The sequence below is a fragment of the Halichoerus grypus genome, chromosome 1 (genome assembly GCF_964656455.1).
Source record: "Halichoerus grypus chromosome 1, mHalGry1.hap1.1, whole genome shotgun sequence".
NCBI lineage: Eukaryota > Metazoa > Chordata > Mammalia > Carnivora > Phocidae > Halichoerus > Halichoerus grypus.
Window position 1 is genome coordinate 23,080,190 of NC_135712.1, and position 12,736 is coordinate 23,092,925.

Sequence of the window (12,736 nt, forward strand, 5' to 3'; positions counted from 1 at the left end):
CAGATGTTGAACCAAACTTGCAGCCCAGGAATAAATCCCACTTGGTCGTGGTGAATAATCCTTTCAATGTACTGTTGGATCCTATTGGCTAGTATTTTGGGGAGAATTTTTGCATCCATGTTCATCAGGGATATTGGTCTGTAATTCTTTTTGATGGGGTCTTTGTCTGGTTTTGGGATCAAGGTAATGCTGGCCTCATAAAATGAGTTTGGAAGTTTTCCTTCCATTTCTATTTTTTGGAACAGTTTCAGAAGAATGTGCACATGCCCCAGAGTTGACCAAAAAAGTTCAGTGCCATGCATCTAGCGGCTCCTTCCCACCCAGTGGTAACGAGCATCCTAAAGAAGATCTCAACCCTCGCCTGAAGAAATTAACTCATGCCGCCCCTTGCATGTTGTTTATGAAAGGAACTCCTCAGGACCGTGCTGCAGTTTCAGCAAGCAGATGGTGGAAATCCTTAACATAATATTCAGTTTAGCAATTTTAATATCTTCTCAGATGAAGAAGTTCGTCAGGGCCTCAAAACCTATTCCAACTGGCCCACCTATCCCCAGCTCTATGTTTCTGGAGAGCTCATAGGAGGACTTGATATAATTAAGGAGCTTGAAGCATCTGATGAACTAGATACAATTTGCCCTAAAGCTCCCAAATTAGAGGAAAGGCTCAAAGTACTGACAAATAAAGCTTCTGTGATGTCCTTTATGAAAGGAAACAAACAGGAAGCAAAATGTGGATTCAGCAAACAAATTCTGGAAATACTAAATAATACTGGTGTTGAATACGAGACATTTGATATATTGGAGGATGAAGAAGTTCGTCAGCGGTTAAAAACTTATTCAAATTGGCCCACATACCTTCAGCTGTATGTGAAAGGGGAGCTTGTTAGAGGTCTGGATATCGTTAGGGAACTAGGAGACAATGGTGAGCTGCTGCCAGTGCTGAAAGGAGAGAACTAGGGACTGTTACGCCCTGTGCCCGATTGCTGCAGGAAACCTTCGTCACAGCGGGGCTGCTCACGACTCCATTCTCAGATTGCTGCACACCCAGTTAGGCTCGGTGTAACCCACCAGCTCGTGCTAAATACATGTATATTTTGTTTGTTTTTCATCAAACCAGAATGCAATAAACATCTTCAAATCCGATTAAAAAAAAAAAAAATTATTCTTTAAATGTTTGGTAGTCTGTGATTCACAGACCTGTACCTCTGAAACAAATAATACATTATATGTTAAAAAAAAAAAAAGAAGATAGTAGGAAGGGAAAAATGAAGGGGGGGAAATCGGAGGGGGAGACAAACCATGAGAGACTATGGACCCTGAGAAACAAACTGAGGGTTCTAGAGGGGAGGGGGTTGGGAGGATGGGTTAGCTTGGTGATGGGAATTAAAGAGGGCACATATTGCATGGAGCACTGGGTGTTATACGCAAATGATGAATCATGGAACACTACATCAAAAACTAATGATGTAATGTATGGTGACTAACATAACATAATAAAATTTAAAAAAATGTAAAATAAAATAAATAAAATAAATAAATGTTTGGTAGAATTCCCCTAGGAAGCCATTTGGCTCTAGGCTTTTGTTTGTTGGGAGATTTTTGATTACTGCTTCAATTTCCTTACCGGTTATGGGTCTGTTCAGGTTTTCTATTTCTTCCTGGTTCAGTTTTGGTAGTTAATATGTCTCTAAGAATGCAACCATTTCTTCCAGATTATCTAACTTGTTGGCATATAGTTGCCCATAATATGTACTTATAATTATTTGTATTTCTTTGGTATTGTTTGTGATCTCTCCTCTTTCATTCATGATTTTATTTATTTAGGTCCTTTCTCTTTTCTTTCTGATAAGTCTGGACAGGGGTTTATCAATCTTATTAATTCTTTCAAAGAACCAGCTCCTAGTTTCATTGATCTGTTCTACTGTTCTTTTGGTTTCTATTTCATTGATTTCTGCTCTAATCTTTATTATTTCTCTCCTCCTGCTGGGTTTAGGCTTCATTTGCTGTTCTTTCTCCAGCTCCCTTAGGTGTAGGGTTAGGTTGTGTATTTGAGAACTTTCTTGTTTCTTGAGAAAGGCTTGTATTGCTATATACTTTCCTCTTAGGACCGCCTTTGCTGCATCTCAAAGATTTTGAACAGTTGAGTTTTCATTTTCATTTGTTTCCATGAATTTTTAAAATTCTTCTTTAATTTCCTGGTTGACCCATTCATTCTTTAGTAGGAAGCTCTTTAGCCACTGCAAATCTAATCAATGTGATACAATACATTAATAAAAGAAAGAACAAGAACCATATGACCCTCTCAATAGATGCAGAAAAAGCATTTGACAAAGTACAGCATCCTTCTTGACTAAGACTCTTCACAGTATAGGGAAAAAGGATACATACCTCAATATCATAAAAGCCATCTATGAAAAACCCACAGCGAATATCATACTCAATGGGGAAAAACTGAGAGCTTGTCCCCTAAGTCCCCTGAGGAACATGGCAGGGATGTCCACTATCACCACTGCTATTCAGCTAGTACTAGAAGTCCTAGCCTCAGCAATCAGACAACAAAAAATAAATAAAAGGCATCCGAATAGACAAAGAAGAAGTGAAACTCTCACTTTTGCAGATGATATGATACTTTATGTGGAAAATCCAAAAGACTCCACCCCCAAAAGTGGCTTTATGTGGAAAATCCAAAAGACTCCCCCCCCAAAATGAGTTCTGCTAGAACTCATACAGGAATTCAGTAAAGTGGCAGGATATAAGATCAATGCGCAGAAATCAGTTACATTTCTATACACCAGCAAGACAGAAGAAAGAGAAATTAAGGAGTCGATCCATTTACAATTGCACCCAAAGCCATAAGATACCTAGGAATAAATCTAACCAAAGAGGCAGAAAAATCTGTACTCAGAAAACTATAGAATACTCATGAAATAAATTGAGGAAGACACAAAGAAATGGAAAAGCGTTCTATGCTCATGGATTAGAAGAACAAATATTGTGAAAATGTCTATGCTACCTAGAGCAATCTACACATTTAATGCAATGCCTATCAAAACACCATCAACTTTTTTCAAAGAAATAGAACAAATAATCCTAAAATTTGTATGGAACCAGAAAAGACCCTGAATAGCCAGAGGAACATTGAAAAAGAAAAGCAAAGCTGGTAGCATCACAATTCCGGACTTTAAGCTCTATTACAAAGCTGTAATCATCAAGACAGTAGGCCACTGGCACAAAAACAGACACATAAATCAGTGGAACAGAATAGAGAGCCCAGAAATGGACCCTCAACTCTATGATCAACTAATCTTCAACAAAGCAGGAAAAAATGTCCAATGGAAAAAAAACAGTCTCTTCAACCAAAGGTGTCGGGACAGCCAACATGCAGAAGAATGAAACTGGACCATTTCCTTACACCATACACAAAAATAGACTCAAAATGGATGAAAGACCTCAATGTGAGACAGGAATCCATCAAAATCCTTGAGGAGACCACATGCAGCAACCTCTTCGACCTCAGCCACAACAACTTCTTCCTAGAAACGTCTCCAAAGGCAAGGGAAGCAAGGGCAAAAATGAACTATTGGGACTTCATCAAGATAAAAAGCTTTTGCACAGCAAAGGAAACAGTCAACAAAACCAAAAGAAAACCGACAGAATGGAAGAAGATATTTGCAAATGACATATCAGATAAAGGGCTAGTATCCAAAGTCTATAAAGAATTTATCAAACTCAACACCCAGAGAACAACTAATCCAATCAAGAATACATAGGCAGAAGACATGAACAGATATTTCTGCAAAGAAGACATCCAAATGGCCAACAGACACATGAAAAAGTGCTGAACATCACTCGGCATCAGGGAAATCCAAATGAAAACCTCAATGAGATACCACCTCACACCAGTCAGAATGTCTAAAGTTAATAAGTCAGGAAATGACAGATGTTGGTGAGGATGCGGAGAAAGGGGAACCCTCCTACACTGTTGGTGGGAATGCAAGCTGGTGCAGCCACTCTGGAAAACAGTATGGAGGTTCCTCAAAAAGTTGAAAATAGAGGTACCCTATGACTCAGCAATTGTACAACTAGGTATTGACCCCAAAGATACAAATGTAGCAATCTGAAGGGGCACAGGCACCCCTATGTTTATAGCAGCAATGTCCACAATAGCCAAACTATGGAAAGCGCCTAGATGTCCACCAACAAACGAATGGATAAAGAAGATGTGGTGAAAATTATATATATATATATATATATATATATATATATATATATATACACAATGGAATATTATGCAGCCATCAGAAATGAAATCTTGCCATTTGCAATGATGTGGATGGAACTAGAGGGTATTATGCTAAGTGAAATAACTCAATCAGAGAAAGACAAGTATCATATGATCTCACTGATATGAGGAATTTGAGAAACAAGACAGAGGATCATAGGGGAATGGAGGGAAAAATGAAACAAGATGAAACCAGAGAGGGAGACAAACCATAAGAGACTCTTAATCTCAGGAAACAAATTGAGGATTGCTGGAGTGGAGGGGGGTGGGAGGGATGGGGTGGCTGGGTGATGGACATTGGGGAGGGGATGTACTATGGTGAGCTCTGTGAATTATGTAAGACTGATGAATCAAAGACCTGTATCCCTGAAACAAATAATATATGTTAATAAAAAAACAAATCAATCATCTATTATACAGACTTCAATTTGGCCATCTAGGACTCTCTCAGAAGACTCCAAAGTAACTGGAACCTGCAGTCAGTACATCAAAGATTTGTGACAGTTTTCACTACACTTATGACTTGCTATTTGTAGTTAATATTCTAGATGGATAAAGTAGAAACACCACTGAAAAACTTGCAATATCCAAGGACTGATGGAGGAATATGAAATCTTACTGGTTGAAACTAATTGACCTTAATAGTAGGACATAATGATAAAGAAAATCTGTGTCCTAAGATGGCCAACCAAGCCAACAAGAAATTCCCAGTCCTTGTCCCGGGGTTCTTCTGGGTTCTTCTCCCTGCTCTGCTTCCTGCATGCACCAATCCAAGTCCTTTTCCCAGCCCCACTTCACGCACACACCACAAGTGTCAAGTATGTGGAAGTAGAAGTGTATAAATTGCCCCCTTTGTTTGTGTTTGGGGCTCAGACCTTTGGAGACCACTCTCCTCTGAGCCCCTCGGCGTTAAATAAACCTCCTATCCTCCAAGATGTCCAAGGGCCGCTTGGTTCTTCCATCGGGCGATTCAGTCCAGGTTCCGTAACAATAAGAGGAAAAAGGAGATAACAGAAATTGGAAGAGTAGCCTACCATATAGAGCCATGTAGGTAATAGAATGAATTTCCGAATGATATGAGAAACTACTGGAAACTTCTGAACAAAAGAGTGATATTATCTGGCTTGTTTCAAGTGGAGCAATCTAGCTATTTTAATGAGACTGATGGGAGGTATGGGGATGTATTGAGACCTCTTAAAAAGTTATTGCAATAATCCAGGCAAGTAATTATGATGGCTTGGACCAGAACAGTAACAGGTAGGTGTTAAGAAATGATCAAGTTTTGAATATATTTAAAATTGGGCTAACAGGATTTGCAAAAAAAAAAAAAGAATATGGGTATAGTAATAGACAAGAATCAAAAATAACACCAAGAATTTTAGTCTATATAACTGTAAGGAAAGAGTCACCATTTAATGAGGTGGGATGACTGAGGAAGAAACAAATGTGAAGATAATGTACAGAATTGTACTGGATATTTTCATTTTCAGCTATTTATTAAATATCTAAATGAAGGTATACCATTGGATATAGAAGACTAAGGTTCAGTGAAGAGGTCCATTGGTTGAGATTTAGAGTTTAATGGATCCAAGTGATAATCAAAGCCATGAGACTAGATGAATAAGTCAAGGGACTAAACATAGAGAAAGGAATTCAAGAATGAGCCCCGAAATGGGGCCCTCTATCACTTAGAGGTCAATTAGAAGGCAAAGAGTGATCAAAGGGTACTGAAAGTAGTACTGAAAGTAGTGAGAAGTGTGGCAAAAGAAAAACCAGGAGCATACTGCAAGCCAAAGACATGCTTTAAGCAAAAGAGATAATTTCATTGGCAGAATGAAAATGAGGAGAAGGCAGAAAAAAAATGAGGACTGATAATTTGCCATTAAGTTAAAAAAGATGAAAGTTACTGGTAAACTTGTCAGAGAGCTTCAGTGGAGTGATATGATCAAAGTTTGTATTCAGGAAATATTGGAGAAAGAAAATTAGAGCAAGGTTAAACAACATTTTCAAGGGATTTTGCTGTAAATAGAGAGGATGGAGAATCAGATGGTATTCGGAGGCGATGAGATTATCTATCTATCTATCTATCATCTATCTATCTATCTATCTATCTATCTATCTATCTATCTATCATCTATCTATCTATCTATCTATCTATCTATCTATCATCACCATCTGCCTATCTATATGCTGTATACACACGTATATTCTCATGTATGTGTAGTGGTATATGTGTATGTTACAGATATACTGCAAAATGTATATGTTATATATAATATATACATAAAAGAAAAAATAATAGAATATTTTTGAATGTTGATAGGAATGATAAATAAGGTACTGAATAAAATATTGTTGAGAATAGGGATCTGAATTACTGGACTTATATCCATCATATATTAGAAAGGGTACTACTAGGATCCACATAAAAACTCAAAAAAAAATTTCACTCATGATAACATATAGGTTCAGTTATGTATGAGTGTGGATGTAGTAGTAAGAATTTGTTAAAGTTTTATTTGATTGTTTATTTTCTTAGTAAAAGAGGAAGCAGATCATCAGCAAAAGTTTCAGGATAGAGGAAACTTGCAAATTTGAGGATGGAGGAAATGCAAAAGGTAGTTATGATAAAACTGGCCAAGAAAATGGGCCAGGAAAATGTGGGATGAATGGTACACAACACAAAGAACACACACTGAATATGGGCCACAACTTTAAAGAGAGACCATTCAGAATGATTACAGGCTTTTCCTCCAGGTAAGCTCAGCTGTCCTAACACATCTGTGGAATAGATGTGGAGGTTAATTAAACCATGAATGGTGCTGTGCCAGAAACATTTCATGAAGCCAGAAAAGATTGAGGAGTGCATATGAGGTCGTAATTATAATAATAGAAAATGAAATTTAGTATGGGGATTAAAAGAGGTGAGCAAGATGGGTGGTCTAGGTCAGGGGGAAAAAATGGTAGGATCCACAAATATTAGAATTGCATTGCTTTTACATATTTGATAGAGTATAAATACATTTTTCTTATAAGTAGATGCACTATTAAATATGCATCTGGCACCTGAGTTTAAGAGATTTAGAAAGCTAGACAAGAACTTTCTGAGGATTACAAAGCAACTGTAATAATGCTGCTCCAAGATGTAGATCATGACAGTGCAACATTATAGCCAAGGCTGATTTACATCTAAAACATTTTTGTCCCACCCCCAACCCCCATCATAAACACAACGGTTCAGTACATGGCAGAACAGAGTTATTATTGAAAATCTTTGTTTAATATATCATTTAAATTTATTATCTGTTAACCCCTCACTCAAGTGCAATGAAGGCACTGCAGCAACTATGCTAAGGTAATTTTCATTAAAATGCATTCAACTTTATTCATTAACTATTGTGTAACTAACATTCTTTCATGCACCTGTTTTTGTCTCATGCTTAAAGTTGACAATGAAATACATCAGATGTATTACTTTTATGGAAGCTGTTTATTAGATGTTTGCTTAAATATTTTCACAGATACGTTGTGTCTATTATATAGTAACTTGAATTTATTTTTCATATATATTATTTTAAATTGTACCCAAATGCCTGCCTAGCTGTCATGCATTTATTCAAATTTGCTTCAGCTTGTTTACTGAATTTAGTTTATATTATTCACAAAATATCAAAGTTATGGGGCGCCTGGGTGGCTCAGTCGTTAAGCGTCTGCCTTCGGCTCAGGTCACGATCCCAGAGTCCTGGGATCGAGTCCCACATCGGGCTCCCTGCTCCGCGGGAAGCCTGCTTCTCCCTCTGCCGCTCCCTGCCACTCTGCCTGCTTGTGATTCCTCTCTCTCTCTCTGTGTCAAATAAATAAATAAAATCTTTAAACAAACAAACAAACAAACAAACAAAAATATCAAAGTTACAAATACGAGGAAATTTATTTTTAAGTCTGTTAATATTCACTGACATCTCCATATTTCCTTATAGCTATATGATTTTATATTTTTTCAGGGGATAGTACTAGATTGCTTCATAAGAAGAAATAAGTATCAACTGAAGTCGATGTAGGATAAAGTATTTATAAGAAAATATATTTTCTGCTACAAAGCCATAGTAAAATCACTTTCAGTATATAAATAACATTTTTCCCCAAAACAGTTCCTGTAAAATTGTGAGCTACTGTTATATCATCTTACAAACCTGATGGCAGTTTTTTCAAGTAGAAATTCTTAATAACACGTTTAAAAATAATAGTTCATTAATAAATAATGTTTTTTAAAGAACAATGACATTTTTATTTTTAAGATATTTCACAGAATTTTCTCAAAAGTAGTTTTTAAAAGGATACGTTGAACTTACGACTTGACTTTTTTGATAATTGTTATTCAAACTGTGGGCTGGAAAAGAAATTTCAGGAAGCTGTAAATGATTAAAAACCCACCTCTGAGCAAGCTCAGTAGCATCCAGGAAGATTTCCAACCTGCCTAATTATATTCTACCACCTACATCAGATAGGGAATAGAAGTATCCATTTTGCCTATTGCCCAGCAGGGACTTATAATATGCTCTCAGAGCACTAGTATGAAAAAATGCATTAGGAGAACCTAAAAAATGTCATTCAAATACAAAATCCTTCAGAAAAGCCCATTATCTCTACAAAGAGGGAAAAAAATGCAGGCATTAAAATCTACAGGTGCCAAGAATATGTGTTCTTTGGCATTCTTCTCTACAATCAGAAATTGACTTTTTCTTCCCAAAGATATTACCAAAGTAGTCTTAACTTTCCTTATAAGTGAGTTGTATGGAAAAGCTTTATAGAAGAAGGAGACTGCAAATACACTGCCTCACAATACTAAGCCATTAGAAAATCATAAGCTGAATATGTAAATAATTTAAAAAAGAGCTTAGCATTGGAATAAAAACTGTATATTAAAATGTGTGGTTTTCTACTTAATTGATAAAAGATTTATAGGATAAGGAAATGGTAGAGGTTGATGGGGCTTACTGTATAAACAATGGAACCGTACCTTTGAAAAATATGGCAATTTACCTGATATGAGAGAGCAGGTAAATGGCAAATCTAAGAATTACAATAAAGAATCAATGTTATAACTACTACATAACACTAATTCATTAGACTGTATTTTATATGAACTGAGAATACCAAAGCTAACATGGTTAGGAACCCATGGGTTCTGCAAATGATTCTTTTTATGTATCTTACTCTATGGGTAGCTCTTTGAGATCCTCTAAAGCAACATCACATCAAATGAAGGGATTTCCTTCAGACACTGATGATTTTGCAAATTACGCTAGAGAAATTCAAGAGACTGGGCATTCTCTCATTTGAAATTTAATAATTTCATTATCTGTAATTCCTGATTCATGAAAAGTTTATGCCTTTTAATAACTTCCCCTCATTTCACATAGGATTACCCACCTTAAGCAAATGGCTAGTTCAACTATATGTATGGATGTCTTTAAAATACTTGAACAAATATATCATCACTGCTCTTTCAATTATTTACTAAAACATTCTATTGATTTTATTTGCCTATTTGTTTTTTTACATTATACTTCTCACCTTGACCTATGTTCCTGTGTTTTTGTTTTGTTTTATTGGTCTTAGAATCAGGCACTAAAAATTGCCCATAATTGCATACCAAAATGCATCTTCTAGGTTTGGTAAAAAGGTATAAATAAAATTCATCATAAAAGCGATAAAAATACAGCTGTAAAAAATTTGCCCAGAAGTACAGCTACTTAAAAGATATATAAAAGATACTAACATACTGTCCTTCATACTTAAAGATGATGCTATAAATATGCCATCACCTTTTAGTTTTTCATTTCACTAGAGCATTTACAATAAAGTACAGATATTTGAAACTCTACAGTCTCTTCTTTTTAAATCAATAATTATGGGTTTGTTGATCTCATTTTGTTAACTACTATTTAAAGAGGAAAAGAAAGTTGAAAATATTATATTTTTCATTATAATACAAAGGTGCTGCTAATTTTACCATTACTTTTGTTTTTGTTTTTGTTTTTTAAATCAGAGTCTAAGCAATTTTTATCAGCCTGGAGCAAACTGAGTGGAGATATTCTGATGAGAGCAGACCTACTTTCCAACCTGCATGAATACACAGACCAGTCAGAAGGACAAGTTGAACTGGGTCTGTAATAGCACAGAAAAATATGCCAAAGCTATATCTGTAGTCTTGTAAAAGTTCACTTACATTAAACTCAAAATTGGTATTTTGGATGTGAAAATTGCATAATTCAAAATTGCATATTCATAAGGAAAAGACTACTGATTTTAAATATGCTTTCATTCCAACTCCCCTCCTAAGTTGTATGCACCATAAAACAGAAAACTTTTTTTTCACTGCTGCATTCTTTGTGCCTAGCATAGTTCATGCAAACATAACAGCTCTCAGTAGTATTTGCTGATAGTTGTTAAATGAATTTGGGTAAGTGATAAAGAAAACATTAGTCATATAAAATCCTATCACTTTAAAGATTATTTTACTGCTTACATTTTATGAAATTTATCTTTTCAGGAAGTCATATTTGCTTTAGAGTTAAAAAAAAAGAGAAACACAAGAAAAGGTTAATGTAATCTTCACATTTTAAATATAAAAAATCTAAGAATTTTCAGTGTAGTTTTTCATGTGATGTGAAACATCCACTCCATTACCTTCTGCCTTTCATTAAAAGGCATTATCATTTTTTAAAACAGGAAGTTTCCTTAGGTCCAAAGCTGTACATGGACAATAAGGAATAATATCCTAAAACATAAAACAATAACCTAATAATGAATGCAGTCATGTAATAATAAATATATGCTGAGATATTTAAATTGTTATAAAATTTAAAACATCATATTTTGTTCAGGTAGTTGTATGAAAGAACTGCCTATCTTTATTATTGCCAGAAATCCCTTTGACCTGGTATTTTAGTCTGCAAGAGCATTTTAAGTATTGTCCAGATCACAGTGCCTAAATACATGGAGAAAATTGTTCACCATTTCTACACTATTAAAATAGAAAGGGACATTTCAAAAACTATGACTTTTGTACATAAGTGCAAAACTAAATGTTAAACTATTCATGCTTAGTAATTTTAATCTTAAATTTCAGTTTAAATACATCTATGTGAAGTAACAAAAAGTATGGACTTAAAATATGAAAGTTAATGTAGAATCAGGTTGCTCTCTTGGACACAGACACATTTTTCAAAACAAATGTAAAAGAACAGAAAATCCTATTATTTTAATCACAAAGTTTTGAACTGATCTAAACTCAGACCATGACTAGAATTTGATGTTTCACTTCAGCAAAAATAAGAAGAAATTGTTTTTGAGGTTAACCACTCCGCTTTATGTATTGAGTTTATTGGCATCATTTTGAAAGGACCACTCGGTATTAAGGACTGAAACTAAATGAATTCCTGTCACTATGATTTGTAATCTCTTTAGCCTTTGATTAATAATGAAGTATATTTATTTACTGGAGGGAAGTGCTTGGTCCCATCAATAGGAGGACAGAGAATGGGTTTCTGTCCTAATCAGAATATGTTTGAATGTGCTCCAGTCCCCAAAATTTCATTACTACACTTTATATCATGATAATTCAAAGTATGTTTGAAAAGCAGTTATTTTAAGAGTATAGTCTGCGTTCCAGTGAAGGTACACATGCTAGGTTTGTATGACTTTGAAAAACAATTTTTATTTTATAGTTTTATACTTATTTAATGATATTTAAAAGTATAACTAGTGTATATTCATACTTTTGATTCCACTGATATTTTTGGGCAGGATTAGAATAAATGAAAAACTAATTCAATTTAAAGAAAAAAATTAAGTGTATAACAGGCAGCCCATGAATACAAAAGAGTTGAAGTCAAGCAGAGAAAGATAATTATCATATGGTTTCACTCATATGTGAAATACAAAAAAAACAGCACAGAGGATCATAGGGGAAGGGAGGGAAAACTGGAAAACAGAATGGGAAGAAATAAGAGATGGAAACAAACCATGAGAGACTCTTGATTCAGGGAAACAAACTGAGGGTTGCTGGAGGGAAGGGAGATGGGGGGATGGGGTAACTGGGTGATGGGCATTAAGGAGGGCACGTGATGTGATGAGCACTGGGTGTTATATGAAACTGATGAATCAGTGAACATTACATCTGAAACTAATGATGTACTATATATTGGCTAATCGAATTTAATAAAAAAAGAAAAAGAGAAAGATGAGCTGTCGAATGACTGAAATTTGAGAAATTCTGCTTTAAGAGAGTTATAACTTATTGCTATACATTTCAAATACTTCTTATTCAATGTAGGGTGGGATTAATTTCTAGTAGAGGAAGGCCTATAATTTACTATGCAGGACAAGTTTACCAGGAATAAAATAATTACAGATTCTGTATCTTAAGAGTAGATAAGTGGCACATGTGAGA

General features: G+C 35.2%; 1 protein-coding gene and 1 pseudogene across 2 annotated transcripts in view; one reads left to right on the forward strand and one right to left on the reverse strand.

Moving 5' to 3' along the window:
* Positions 1 to 12,736, reverse strand: part of NCAM2 (neural cell adhesion molecule 2) — a 511,417-nt gene that overhangs the window by 140,136 nt on the left and 358,545 nt on the right. The window lies entirely within an intron of this gene.
* LOC118530269 (glutaredoxin-3 pseudogene) lies at positions 307 to 1,145 on the forward strand (annotated as a pseudogene).